The following is a 10,684-nucleotide window of genomic DNA, read 5'->3' on the forward strand; positions in this document are numbered from 1 at the left end:
AAAAAAGGAAGATATTTCTTGAAAGAAAGACCAGCAGGAAAAATCAAAAGCAATAATGGCAGTCTGATTGACTACTACAAGAACAAGCAAGTTGTTTGCCAGGGAGCTATCAAGGCAAGCAATCAAGACCCCTCAGGGCAAAACTCCTTCCAATACTGAAACCCAAAGGAAATACACAAGCAGGCATGTAATCTTGCTGGTGACCACGATCTACCAATAAGGGGAAGTTGGGGAAAAAGAGTAATGAAACTGTGAGCTAAGTCTAACCATGTTCAATAGACTCCTGTCAACCTGGATTGAGACCTGGTTGTCCAGCACTATCGTGAGACCTGGGACTCCTGAGCCCATGGACAGGGACATAGTCACAGAAGACTAGAGCAGAGAGTGAAGCATCTAGCTGATATGAAGTGAAGGGAGATGCACAAGACCACACATACTTGCAGATAGTACCCATTTGACCTAGCTTCAATGGCTGATGATCAGAACTCGACTAGAGGAAGAAAGGGGGGGGGGGAGTATAATCTGCTACAATTTGATGAACTTGACCTATACTTATGGATGTAGCATCTTAAAAGAGGGAACAAATCTTTACAGTGAGGATCATTCCACCACCACCACCCCAAAATGGCACAAAGGGACTGGCTTACAAGTTTTCAAGAGGGAGCTTAGTTTCAAAGGGTGCAGGGGAAGGTAGAGTCTCCAATGAGTGTTTTCCAATCTATCTAGATGGGGCTCGTAAAAGGAGATGGGGATAAGACTCTTGTGATTCAATAGTGAATAATTGCTATCAGGACTGATTGCGATTGTTGCAAATATAAAGGTAGACATTTTGTAACAAAAGGAGGGGAGTGGTTGATCTTGCAGTCTAGGATCAGAGGTCCCTGGGACCATCATTGGAGAAGAGCAGAGAGCGGGACCCTATCCAGAGAAGCAGTGATGCCAGAGATGGACGCAGAGATGATAAAATGGAGAGATGGAGTGGCTGGGGACTCTAGACTCGAGGAGTGAGAGGGACTGTGTATTGGTGGCCAAAGGACAAGTATGCAGGGTATGCCCTTTGGTTGCTTGAATGGTTATATATTCCTGAGTGCTTAGGTATACATGCAAAAAAAAAAAAAAAAAGAGGGATGGAAGCAAACGCTGTTGAATGATGATGCATGGAGGGTATTATAGTCATTACAATGGAATGAAATATGATATGATAGGGTGTATGTAAAGCTGATGTTCTCCCATATAAACTATCACTCAATTCACAATACAAAGTTAAAAAAAATTGGATGCAAGTGACTGCAAAAATGTAGGAGCCATTATTGCATTTCCTTGCTAATGCAGGATGAATCAAAGAGTTATTAATAATAAAATCTTATTTAAGGGGGAAAAAAAAGTAAACTTAGCTGAGTGAATACCTCATTGGTATCCATGTGGTCTCATGTTGTTGTAAACATCATTGTTGTCAACCAATGCCCATGCTGGAAGCCATGGTGCTAGAGATGAGCTTGGGTTCTGCTTCTGGTCAACCCACTCTGATTGTTGTGGCAGATACTGTGCTTAAACAGAATGATGCCTACATAGAGCTTCTTGTCTCATATCATGGTAAACTCTGCCTTATACCCCACCACTCCCATACGAAACCCAAGCTGCTGCCCTACTTTGCCCCTTTTAGGGGAAGAAGGGTCAGCTCATTCCAGTTAAGTATATGAGCCCCTTGATTAATGTACGTTTCAAATTAATATTAAAATAGGATTATTTTAGCTTTCAAAGTTGTCACTAGGCTAATTGTGAACCAAAAACTAACAATAATATGTTGATACCTTCCCTCTTCCAGTGATAGGAAAAGCTTTACTTCAGGGAAGAGAAGCATCTTGGTTGTGCTGTACAGCTGTTTACCTTGGAGGAAATTTAGTATTAATTTGCTATTTCTATCATCTCTTTTAAAAGTATAGCCATCTTGAATTGCTGACCAGAACTTGATCAGATGAAAAGAAAGAAGTTTAATACAGGGAGCAAGCATAAATTGCTGTAGCTGGATTTAATGAACTGGAATTGTGCTTATGGATGAAGTTTCTCAAAATTCCAACCAAGAGGGAAGGTTTCTTCATATCAAGGATCAAGCTTGACTCCTCAGCATGCTGGGTTGATAGGGACAGGTCACTTAGACTTCAGCTATCAAAATTGGGGGGCTATCAAGGCATGAAGTGACTGGCTTACAAGGTTTCAGGAGGGTGGCTAGGGTCAAAACGAAGTGAGTAAGAGAGATTCCCCACTGGATAGTTTTCCTCTTGTTCATTTGGGGCTGGTGATGATGGGAATAGGATTTTATGATTCATCTGTGAGCTATTGTTATCAGGACCAATGGTGATTGTCACAACTGTAAATGTAAAAGAGGTATAAACAAAAGGGGACAGCAGTTAATATGTCATTTCAGAAACAGAGGACCACAGGATCATCAAGAGGGTAGAGCATGAAAGGAGCGAGGGATCATAACCAGAAAAGCAGTGACAACAGAGATGATGGCAGAGGTGATGGCATAGAGACACAGAGCAGCAGAGGACTATAGGCCCACAGACTGAGAAAAGCAGTGTGCCAGCAGGCAGGAGACTGGCTTGCAAAATGTGCCCTTTTGATGTGTAAGTGGATATAGAGTTTCAATGTGGTATGTGAACATGAAAAAAAAAAAAAAAGGTAATAGAGGTAAATACTGTTAGCTGCACGGAGGGGATTGTAAGCATTGCAGTGATTGGTTGAACATAAAACTGATGAACTTTGCTGTAGACTTTCACTCAATTCATGATGAAAGCTTTAAAAAAAAAAAATGCCATATTTCCTAAAGAAAACGTGCAAAAATGCTCCCTTGTTTAAAAGCACCTCCTACTTTCAGACCACAAGTATTTATCTGTGTTGATTTTTTTTTTTTTTTAATGCAGAGGTGGAAGCCTTTATTCTGCTAGAGATTAAATCTTCCTGAAAAGCTATCCAGTAGATTTGATTATTAAGTGGAAGTTGGATTAGAAATTCTATAGATTAGTAAAAATTTTACTAGAATTAAAAGAAGACTCGTTAACAGCCTATGAAAATCAGATGACATAACCTTGTTTGCAGAAACAGAAGAAAACCAATTAAGATAAAAGACCACAGCCTTCGATGTAGATTACATCTGAACAGGAAGAAAACAAAAATGCTCACAACTGAACCAATAAACAATAATATGATAAATGGCAAAGCAATTACAGTTGTCAAGGATTTCCATTCTTTGTATCAAAACATCATTGACCATGGAAGCCTCAGTCAAGATACCAAACATATTGGTAGATGGCAGACTAGGCAGTCTCACTCCATGCACCTTCTACAACAAAGATGTGAATAACCAAATAAATTAAACAAAAATGAAAATCTGGAACCCTGAACTTCAGAAGAAAAGTTAGACAAATGGATTGAGTGCTTGCTGAGCAGGGACAAGAGAGGGAAACTAACTGTTGAAAGAATGGCCAGATGTGGCTCAACCATCTTGTACCTTTGTAATCAGCTGTGGCAACAGAAGGAGACCTGACAGAGCAGTATCACACAGGCAACTGGAAAGGTGGGATTCTTTCTTTTTCCTCACATTCACCTGGTGACCAGAGGTGTGGCCAGCTCCCATCTTCATTCAGCCCCAGTGCAAACTCTGCTGTAAGGGAGTTCAGAGCCACATGGTTTGGAGCAACATCAGGATGAAGCAGGGACTGGCTGCTCCACTTTGGTGCCAGCATTCAGATGAGCTCTGCTCCAGAACTACAGATTCCACAGAACCACCAGACCAGCATCTAACCAGTCAACCTGCCACCAGCTGCCCTGTGGTCCTAACAGACAATGAAACAAGCTCTATCAAGGGCCTCCACAAACTACTCAGTGTCTTTAACATAGATACCACTGAGGCCAATAGGAGCTCCATCTAGGGCCAGGAACTCAGCTGTCTCATCCCTTCCATACCTGCCTTGTGAACTCCTTGCAGGAGACCCCCAGAGTAATCTCCTCTCTGGGTCCAACACCTGTACTACTTTTTTGGTTTGGTTTTTTTCCTTATGTTGTTTTATTGTTTTGGTTTGTTTATTCTTTCTCCTCCTCCTTCCCTTTCCATTCCCTTGGATTTTATCCTTTCTGTCTTCACTTTTGTTTTTCCTTCTTTTTTTCTCTTTCTCATTTCTCTTCTTTATTCCCCCCCCCCCCCCCCCCCCTCCTTTTTTTTTTTTTTTTTTCTTTTTTTCCCCCCCCCCCCCCCCGGCCTTGATATTTGTTTACTACTTTACTCTCTTTCTCTTTTATTCTTTCCTCTCCCTGGTTTTTCTAAGTGTTTTGTTTTCTTTTCCTTTTATTTCCTCTCTAATTTTTCTCTTCCAAAGCTCCATTTTCCTGTCCCTCTTTCACTTTTTAGTTATTCTTAGGTGATTTTTTTATTTCTTCCTTTTATTTTCTCTATTGTTTTTCTCTTCTATAGCTCCACTTCCCAGTTCCTCTTTTGTCTTTATAGTTGTTATATACTTTTTCTGTTTGCTGCTCATTTTTATTTATTTCTTCTCTTTATTATTTTCTCTTTCCATTGTTAGTTCCATGTTTGTTTATTCTGTTTTATTTCTTGTGACTGGGAGAAGGGTTTTCTCTTTCCCACCCAAGAGGAAATAGCCACTGTGCCCATACAGCTCAATCACAACCTTACCCTCTACAACTTCACCTCCTAGGCAAAAGCTAACACCAGCTCCTATATCACCTGATCAAAAATAGACAGCAATCAATACCAGCGAAACCCACCTTAAACTCAGGTGCAGGGATGGCTAACAAGAATAGTGTACACACTTCCATAATCTAACTACACCCATAGGAGATAGTTGATAAGTGCCTAAGAACACATTGACATATAATTATCAGTTAAACACAAATACTACAACCGCACAATACCCTGGAGACAGCAGACAATTTTAACTCACATGAAGAAACAAGAGAGAATGACTCAAACAAATGACTAAGATGCAGAGCCAGGAAATGTTTCTGAGGAAGAAAAGATGATGGAACTATCTGAGAAGGAATTCAGAAGTACCTTCAAAGGACTGACAAGGAAAACAAGGAGAACACAGAAAAAAACTTTAAAAGAAAAAAACTTTAAAAGAATTCAGGAAAACACTACAAGAGCAAAAAGACCATATGAATATAAAATTTTAAACAATACAAAATATGCAATTAGTAATCCAGAAGATTAATACTAAGATTTCAGAAATAGACAATGCAGTGAAATGGCAATGGAGTAGATTTGTTGCAATGGAAATCCAAATTAATGGACTTGAAGATAAATATCTCAATATTAATATGCTAGAAGAACAATAATAAAAAATAAAAAAAAAAGAAAAAAATCCAAAGACTGACTATTCAGAACAAACCATGCAGGCAACAAGGCAATGGGGGGACATATACAAACCCCTGCAAGAAAAAAACTGTCAACCAAGAATCATCTATCCAGCAAAACTATCAATCAAATACGATGGCACGATCAAAACATTCCAGGATAAACAGAATCTGAGGGAATTCATCAAAACCAACCCAGCACTTCAAAACATCCTAAAGAGAGTTCTGGGGATGGAGAACCAACAAGAACAGATGACAAACAAAGATTGACAGGTATGGCAACACCACCTGGAACACAGTCAACAGAAAGCAGAGTCCAGAATGGAATGAGACTACAACAAACTCAAGGGAACCCAGAGATCGACTGAAGGACATAAACATGTCAACGTCAAAGAAGGGACAAATACAGCAACAGAAGCACAGGTGGTGGAGATGCCAGGTAAATTACAGGTTGCAATGGAATATCCTAAATGCAGAGAAAAACTAGTAGCCTACAAGGTAACCCCAAAGAAAGTTAACACCCCACAACAGATCATGAACATGAATTCCCAAACAGAACAACCAAACAAAGAAGCTAGGAAGAAACCGACTAGAATCAACTCAAAAAACACAAACCCAATACAAGAAGGTAAGCAGAACCAAAGAATGAACAACAACACCAAAAAGGTAACATAATGAAAGTAATCAACTCATACTTATCAATAATTACATTGAATGTCAATGGATTGAATACACCAGTGAAGACACAAAGAGTGGCAGAATGAATAAAAAAACAATATCCATCAATATGCTGCCTCCAAGAGACACACCTTACACATAAAGACAAAAACAGACTAAGAGTCAAAGAATGGAAAATGATTTACCAAGCCAACAACAGCTCTAAACAAGCAGGAGTTGCAATACTAATCTCCAATGACAAAGTAGACTTTAAGATAAAAACATGCATAAGAGACAAAGAAGGACACTATCTCATGATCAAAGGATCAATTGAGCAAGAAAACGTAATCATAATAAACATTTACGCTCCCAATGAAAGAGCACCAAGATACATGAGGCAAACCTTAATGGAATTGAAGAAAGAAATAGATAAATCCACAATTATAGTAGGAGATTTCAACACACCATTCTCGAAAAGGGATAGAACAACCAGAAAGAAACTCGACAATGCCACAGAGGAACTTAACAACACAATCAACCAACTTGACCTCATAGATATATACAGAGCATTCTACCCAACAGCATCACAATACACATTCTTTTGCAGTGCTCATGGAACATTCTCCAGAATTGACCATGTCTTAGGCCACAAAGCAAGCCTCCATAAATTCACAACCATCAAAATTCTACAGAGCATCTTCTCAGACCACAACGTTATAAGACTAGAAATCAACAATAAGAAGGCCAAATCAATAAAGTCGAATACATGGAAGCTGAACAACACCCTGCTGAAAAGCGACTGGGTAAAAGAAGAAATTAAACGTGAAATCACAAAGTTTCTAGAAACAAACAAGAATGAAAACACAACATACCAAAATCTTTGGGACACGGCGAAAGCAGTCCTGAGAGTACAATTTATTGCGATAAATGCACACATCCAAAAAGAGGAAAGAGACAAAATCAACACGTTAACACAGCACCTTCAACAACTAGAAGCAGACCAGCAAAGGGAACCTACAATCACCAAAAGAAGGGAAATAATAAAGATAAGGGCAGAAATAAATGAGATAGAAAACCAAAGAACCATAAAAAGAATCAACAAGACAAGAAGCTGGTTCTTTGAAAGGATTAATAAAATTGACAAGCCATTGGCAAAACTAACTAAAGAAAAGAGGGAAAGGACACAAATCAATTGCATTAGAAACCACATAGGGGAAGTCACAACAGCAAACAAAATCAAAAAGATAATAACAGAATACTACGAAGAGCTGTACTCCAACAAATTAAAAAATTTGGACGAGATGGGTAAATTTCTAGGAAAACAAGACCTACCTAAACTTACCCAGACTGAAGGAGAAAATCTGAACAAACCCATAACAAAAGAAGAAATTGACCAGATCATCAAGAAACTCCTGACCAACAAAAGACCAGGCCCAGATGGCTTCGCGGGTGAGTTCTACCAAACATTCAGAGAAGAACTGTCACCAATTCTAATCAAATTATTCTAGAACATAGAAGAGGATGGAAAACTCCCTAATACTTTTTATGAAGCAAGCATAACCCTAATACCAAAACCAGGGAAGGACATCACTAAGAAGGAAAACTATAGACCAATATCCCTTATGAACATAGATGCAAAAATTATCAACAAAATCCAACAGTACATCAAAAAAATAATACATCATGACCAAGTCGGTTTCATAAAAGGGATGCAAGGATGATTCAACATCAGGAAAACGATCAGCATAATCCATCATATAAATAAGAAAAAGGAAAAAAAACCACATGATCATATCGATTGATGCACAAAAGGCATTTGACAAAATGCATTTGACAACATCCATTCCTGATAAAAACACTCAACAAAGTAGGAATTGAAGGGAAATTCCTCAACATAATCAAGAGCATATATACAAAACCAAGAGCCTACATCACACTCAATGGAGAAAAACTAAAAGCCTTTCCTCTGGGAACAGGAACCAGACAAAGATGCCCTTTATCACCACTCCTATTCAGTATTGTGCTGGAAGTGTTAGCCAAAGCTATACGGCATGATAAAGAAATCAACGGCATCCAAATTGGCAAAGAGGAAGTAAAACTCTCCTTACTTGCAGACGATAGAATCCTATATATAGAAAACCCCAAAGACTCAGTAACAAAACTATTAGACCTCATCAAAAGATTCAGCAAAGTGGCAGGGTATAAGATCAACATACAGAAATCAATTGGATTTATCTACAGCAACAGCAATAACGATGAAAAAGACATTAGGAAAACAATTCCATTTACTAATTTTATATGGAAAGGAAAGAAACCCAGGATAAGCAAAGCACTGCTGAAAAGGAAGAATAAATTTGGAGGTCTCTCACTCCCTGATTTCAAACTTTATTACACAGCTACGATGGTAAAAACAGCCTGGTACTGGTACAATAAAAGAGACATTGATCAATGGAACAAAATCGAGAATCCAGATATCAACCCAACCACCTGCAGCCAAATGATCTTTGACAAAATGCCTAGGCACATTGCATGGGAAAGAGACAATCTCTTTAATAAATGATGCTGGCAGAACTGGAAAGCGGTATGTAAAAGACTGAAACAAGACCTTTACCTCACGCCATACACAAAAATGAATTCATCATGGATCAAAGATCTAATTGTGAATCCCAAAATTATGAAGATCATCAATGAAAATATAGGGACAAACGTGAGGGCACTAATTCAGGGCATAGACAGGCTGCCACACATTTTGAAAAGTATACAAACAAAAACAGACAAAATAGATGAGTGGGACATACTAAAAATTAAAAACTTGTGTTCATCAAAAGAGTTCACCAAGAGAGTAAAAAGAGAACCCACAGACTGGGAAAAAATCTTTGGCAATGACTAATTGGATAAGGGACTCATCTCTAGAATATATAGGAAAATACTACACATCTACAAAACCAAGACAAATAACCCAATCAAGAAATGGGCACAGGATATGAACAGACACTTCACCAGGGAGGAGATCTGGGCAGCCAACAGACATATCACAATCACTAGCCATTAGAGAGATGCAAATCAAAACAATAATGAGATACCATCTCACACCAGCAATAACAGCAAAGATCAAAAAGTTGAGGACAATAAATGCTGGCGGGGATGTGGAGAGACTGGGACACTCCTGCATTGTTGGTGGGACTGCAAAATGGTCCAACCTCCCTGGAAAGCAATATGGTGCTTCCTCAGAAGGTTGAAAATAGAAATACCATTCGATCCAGCAATACCTCTACTTGGTATTTACCCACAAGACAAATGAGCCACAACACAGGAAGATAAATGCACACCAATGTTGATAGCTGCACTATTTACAATAGCAAAAAGATGGAGACAGCCAAAGTGCCCATACTGAAGAATGGATAAACAAATTGTGGTACATACACACAATGGAGTACTATGCTACATTGAAAAATAACAAGGAAGCTGCATGCCACTTCCTAACATGGTTGAACCTTAAGGACATTATGTTGAGTGAAATTTGTCAATCACAAAAGGAAAAATACTGCATAGGACCACTACTGTAAAAGTCTAAGAGAACCCATACTATCCCACTAAAGTGGATTCTAAGCAGGCTTCTAGGACGCAGGGGGAGGGTAAAAGGCAGGAGGGGAAGGGAGAGCACTGGGCAGGGAGTAGACACAGGAAAGTTTGTGGGGGCAATATACAAGTAGGGAGAGGGGAACAGAAGAACAAAGCAGATGGGAGAACAACTAGACAGGTATGAATGAATTAAATGGGACAGAAGTAAAAAAAAGATATAGGCACAGCCTTGGAACAACAGGGCTCTGAGATACAGACTGGGATATGGTTGGAATGGGGAAATGGGGGGAATAATGTTAAGATGCTTGGCTGACTTTTGAACCTCGGTTTCCCATACATTATATTATAAAACAGACACTGGAGGGGGAGAGAAAGGAATAGCCAGAGATGTCACCATAGAAAGCTTGTAAGTCCATCTTCTGCCTGTAACTGATTGGAATACCTAAAAGGGGACTACAATGTATCCAGTGAAGAAGGTTTCCTGAAGAGCCTTGGCAGTACATAAGAATATAGATCGAAGCCTAACCACACCCAGACCTTCAGAGACAGGAAACTTTCCTCTTAAAAAGGCAAGCAGACCAGCCTGGAGCAGCCAGAAAACACTTCTTGAAAGAAAGACCTACAGGAAAAATACAGAACAGTAAGGGTAGTCCGACTGCTACCACAAGAACAAGCAAGTTGCTAGCCCAGGAGGCATCAAGGCAAGTGGCTGGGTCCTCTCAGTGCAGATCCTCTCACAAGACTAAGACGCAATGGAAATCCACGCTCTGATTGGCGACCACGCATGTCACCCATAAAGGGAAGTGACCAAAGAACACAATGAAGTGATGAACTAAACCCTGCATCGTTCTGCAGACTACTGCGAACCCAGGTGGAGACTCGGTGGATCAGCAGCAAGGCAGAACTAAGGGACCCATGGGCTCAGAGTCAGTGACACAGCCACAGAGGACTAGAGCGGAGAGCGAAGAGACCAGCTGATAAGAAGAGGGCAGACAGACACAAAAACACCCACACTTGCAGAAGATACCCACATGACCTGACTTCAATGACTGGATGAACAGAACTCAACCCGAGG

The sequence above is a fragment of the Chrysochloris asiatica genome, unplaced genomic scaffold, assembly GCF_000296735.1.
Source record: "Chrysochloris asiatica unplaced genomic scaffold, ChrAsi1.0 scaffold00122, whole genome shotgun sequence".
Classification (NCBI taxonomy): domain Eukaryota; kingdom Metazoa; phylum Chordata; class Mammalia; order Afrosoricida; family Chrysochloridae; genus Chrysochloris; species Chrysochloris asiatica.